We start from the raw sequence: 5,375 nt of genomic DNA, 5'->3' as shown, positions 1-5,375 counted from the left end.
AAAAAAAAAAGAAACAATTAATAGCCTGGGCAACACGGTGAAACCCCATCTCTACAAATAATAATAATAAAACAAATTGGCTGGACATGGTAGCGTACATCTGTAGTCCCAACTACTCAGGAGGCTGAGGTGAAATGATCACCTGAGCTTGGGAGGTCAAGGGTGCAGTGAGCCGTGATCGTGCCACTGCATTCCAGTCTGGGCAACAGAGTGAGACTCTGTCTCAACACAGACAAACTGACAAACAATTAGATCTAACGAACATCCTCTTCTTCTCAATGCATTGGAGAACCAGCCTTCCTACACCTTGACAGAAGATTGGGAATTTATATTCTGTAGAAGGTAAAATAGAGGTTCTGGGAAGGGGACATCAGTCACAGTTGAGGGTTGGGTACTGTACTGAAAACAGAAGTATTAAGTCAAAATGTACAGTGGGTACTATAATGAAAACAGGAGTGTTAGTTGAATATTGAGATCCCCAGCCGTCTCTCCCAACTGCTGTCTCAGAACACCATTATCTAGGCAAGAAATCTGAAGTGTTTTCTCGGGTGAATCTAACTCACATAACAGGAAAGACCTAAAAATACTGAAATCAGTGATTCCCCAAAGAAATGACTCAACCAGAGTACCCTACAAGGAAACATACAAGCTCAGAGCTTATAATTGGCTTTCCAGTTTCTCATTCTTCAATATGAGCAGACAGCCAAGGATGACCAGACAAGTGAGGAAAGTCTCAAATATGAATGACAAAGACCATAACAACAAACAAGCACATACATAAAAATCAAACAAAAGTAACTGGGTAGGAACAGACTATGCAGTGAGATATATGATATGAGAAAATATCCATGAAATAATAATGAGTTTTATACACATACATGAACATTCAGGAAATAAGGAAAATATCTTAGAAATTAAAAATATAGCAGAAATACACTCAAAAGATAAAGTTTTAAAGATAAAGTTATTGGAAAGCAATTAGGAAGTAAAGCAAAGAGAATGATAGAAACACATAGAAAATTAGAGGATTATTACAGAAAACTCAACATTATAATACTAAGGAGTTTCAGAAAAAGAGGACAGAGAAAATGTAGGAAAGAAGATCAAAGAAATAATTCAAGAAAAATTTCCACTCCTACAAGGCATAAATCTCCATATTGAAAAGGCCCATGGCTAAAGCACATCACTATGAAGTTTCAGGATATCTGGGACCAAGAGGAGATACTGCAAACATTCAGGAGGATGAACCAGACTCAGAATGGCATAAAACTCAATTGCAATGTGGGAAGTCAGAAGGCGATGGCACAAACTTTGAAAATGTTAAGAGAAAATTATTATCAACCTAGAATGCTACACCCAACCAAACTATTAATCAATTATGAGGGCAAAATAAACAGACTTTCAGATTTGAGAAATTTCAAAACATTTTCCCCTCTCCCCAAGCACCCTTTTTCTGAAAATAACTAGGGCATATCTTCCACCCAAATAGAGGTGTAAACCAAGAAGGCAGAAGGCTTGTAACAAAAGTCACATGGGATCCAGCTTAGAACAGGGACAAAGGGAATCCCCAGAATGATTTCTTACATGGGAAAGAATAGGTACACAGAAAGCTAAGGGAAGAAATAAAGACAACTATTAACTATCTATGTTGGTTTAATCAAAATAATACAATTATATAATTATAAGGTAAGGATGGGAAGACAAGAAAGGATTATGTGTATATATTTGCATACAGTTGGGGACAATATAAGATAATACGTCTTGTTTTCAATAGTGGAATTGTGATTATTTCTAAAGCCAAAAAAATAGCAAAGTAACAATGTAATCATATTGTTTAGACCTGCATTGCTAAATACAATGGTCACTGTCACACTGTCACATTGCTAAATATAATGTCACATTATAAAGTGAGAATAAGTTTTTCAATTTATTTAATTTTAACTGATTAAAGTTTAAAGATCTTATACTCAATTCAGTTATTGGAAAGCTTTTAAGTGTTTGGAACAACTTGTGTATATGAACCTTTTCTTTTTCAAATTATAGGGAATCTACACACAGATCAAACATTTTTGATGAAAATTTTACATCCAAATTGAGATGTGCTGTAGATGTAAACTGCATACCAGATTTCAGAAACTTAGTATGAAAAAAAGATGCAAAAGAACTCATTGACTTTTTATATTGCATATATCTTGATATGATAATATTTGGGGCATAACGGGTTAATGAAATTTTTTTTTACGTTTTTGTTTTGACTTGTAAAATGTTGCTACTAGAACATTTGCAATTCACATATGTGGTTCTCGTTATATTTCTACCAGACAGTGCTGATTTAGACTAATAGCATTATAGCATTAAACATCCAAAGATCCACTAAAATAGATGGAAGTTAACTTCAGGGACCAAGATATAGGGCATGGAGGAGGTCAGAGGGCCACTGTTTGTGTGTTATATTACTATAGAATCATATTCTATGATATAATAGAATTATTTTTATTGAGACATAATAGTTGTACATATTTATGGGGTATATGTGATATTTTGATATATTTAGATCTGAGCAATGCAGTTCTAAATAATATGATTACATTGTTGCTTTGCTATTTTTTAGTTTTAGATATAATCAATCAATATCCCACCGTTGAAAACAAGACTTATTCTCTTTTATTGTCCCCAACTTCCTACAATGTGTAATGATTAAATCAGGGTATTTAGGATATCGATCACCTCAAACATTTATCATTTCTTTGCATTGGGAACATTTTAAATCTTCTAGTTATTTTGAAATTAGAATTATTGTTATATTACTATAGAACTATGTTTTATTACTTGACTCCTTAATCTTGTGCATGTACAATTTTGACAAAGAAAAAAAAAACAGGATTGAAAAACCAATTTCTTAATACTCTTGTGGCTTCACAAGGCTACACCTATTTTCATTTTCACTTGGTATTTTCCTTTGGAGGAAGAGCAATATCAGAAATAATGTTTTCAAAAGAACCAAGATGCCAAGAAACTCCCCAGTACTGATATACCATGTGTCCATCCTGCCATTTCTGTGTGTGCATTAGCTAGCAAGCTGTTCTTTAAGTAATATTTTTTTCCCCATAGGAATGGGTTGAGGCTTAGGAATGAAAGGCACAAAAACAATAAAAATTCAATTTTCTGAAGGATTCAAGCTGTATAAATAAACAAAATCCCATGACGGGTTATCATTAAGGTATGAAACCTCCTTTATTATCTCCTCTAACTTACCCACACTGTATAATTCTGTTCAGGGAAACCATAGCATATTTTAAAAAATCAACTATTTTTACTAATTTAAAAAGCAGATAGCAATGTTAAGGCTTTGCCAGTCCAGTGAGAAATAAGGTTGGGTTTATGATGTTTCTGGTCAGCTTCAGTACTGTTGTAATTAGAAATGATTTTCTGGATTTTTCTTCAGTCTTACTAGGCAGGAGGACTCCCAAGAGAGAAAGGTGACAATTTGCAGTTCAGCTAACAGGCACGACAATGCATTTGAAATAGCAGTCTCCTAGAGAATTGTCAGGCATAGACTGTAAGGGAGACTGAAAAAAAATTCATGTGGGAAAATGGAGGAAAGCATTAACAAAAAATTAAAAATAAAAAAAACTCTTCTCTTCACTCTCCCCTTCTTGCCAAATCCAGCATTCCATTCAAAAGCATTGTTATAATAAAGAGAAAAGGCTTATCCTTATCATTTTTTGTGTGTGTATTTGCATTTGAAATAGATTTTTATCTAAAACCCATTTACATTTCTGTAATCACTTTAATAGTTGACCTCTATACATTCAGAATAATTTTAATAGTTCAGAGGGACAAGAAAAACTTAGAGGTCCCAAAGGAGAAACAAGGAAATGACTAAAAAGTGAAAACAATAACGTCTATTCAGGCTAGTGAAAAAGATGACAGAGGGGCAAGTGAATAGTGGCTTTCAAAGAAACAATCAGCTTAGGATTAGTGCAAATGAGGGCCAGAGGATCTATCAAAGGAAGATTTCTGATCAGTGAAGGTCATTAGTGCCTGGAATACTTTATTACAGAGGTTGTGAAACGTCCTTCTTTGATAGACTTTGGCAAAAGGATAAATATGTATTTTGTACAGGATTTAATATGGTTTTGAAAAAGTTGGGGAAATTAATCATGTGGCCCTTTTCAGGTATTTTTCAGCCACTGGAGTCTGTAACCACTTACCCATTTGAAACGACTTATTGAATACCTGCCATAGACCAAACACTGTGCTAGGCGCAGAAGAGACGGCAGTGAACAAGAAAGACATCCCCATACCCCTGTAGCTTATTAAATGCTTCCTTCACCATTGAATGTGAATTTTAAGTCCAGCTTTATGAAGGAACTGGGCTGAGTAATAGCCAACATTCCTTCAGTTTGAAAATTCAAGATAAATTGGCAAGGTCATTTTTCATCAATGGCAGAGGGGGCAGCAAAAACCAGAAAAAGCCAGTTCTGAGGTTAAACAACAGGCTAGATTTTATTAATTGTAATTTCTTGATTTCTTGAGGTCTTTTTCCAAAAAAAGTCTATGTTGGGAAATTTTTTCAGGTATGACATTTAGAAATCTATATGTCAAATGATAAGCCAGGATCTTATCGTTTCAAAACATTTAACGATCATAAGTTTATCCCCCGAACATGGAAGTATGTAGCCCTTGGAAGCTACTGACAAATACTTCCCCAAATCACCTGGTCATTGGTGAAACACCTGCTTAAAACAAACTTTTTGTAGTTAAGACATATGCAAATTTCATCCTGGGAACTACATTGTTCTTTAACCTCCAGCTTCTATTTTGAGAAAGAAAGCAAAGAGATTTTACTCAAAACGGTTCTTCAGGAAGAATGAAGGCAGTCAGAGTTGATAACAATCAGCTCAAGTAACTCTGAACAAAGCAGTATGTGACCTATTCAGAAGTCAGACAGATCTCCATGATGTTCACCTCTTCTAGAAGTATAGTTTTCCAAAGGTTCAGGCCACCTTTACTCTCTGCTCTGATAAAGATAATTCTCACCTTTTTTTCTTCTTCCTAAATGATAACAGGAAGTGAGATAAGTGGTGAACATGCCAGCCACTGGAGGTCTTTAGGAAGCCTGAATTTCTTACATTCCAGATGGAGGCATTATGATACAAAAAAGATGGGGTTGTCCCTCAGAGTCATCCTCTTCCAGGTAATGCTCACTCAGCATAAACTACTGTTTGAGTAAACAGATTGTATTCTCTCTTTTTTTTTTTTTTTTTTTTTTGAGACAGAATCTTGCTCTGTCGCCCAGGCTGGAGTGCAGTGGCGTGATCTTGGCTCACTGCAACCTCTGCCTCCTGGGTTCAAGCGATTCTCCTGCCTGA

This window comes from Colobus angolensis, unplaced genomic scaffold, assembly GCF_000951035.1.
Source record: "Colobus angolensis palliatus isolate OR3802 unplaced genomic scaffold, Cang.pa_1.0 Scaffold161, whole genome shotgun sequence".
In the NCBI taxonomy this organism is placed as follows: Eukaryota; Metazoa; Chordata; class Mammalia; order Primates; family Cercopithecidae; genus Colobus; species Colobus angolensis.
The sequence above is the reverse complement of the archived record's forward strand: the minus strand, read 5'-3'. Positions refer to the sequence as shown.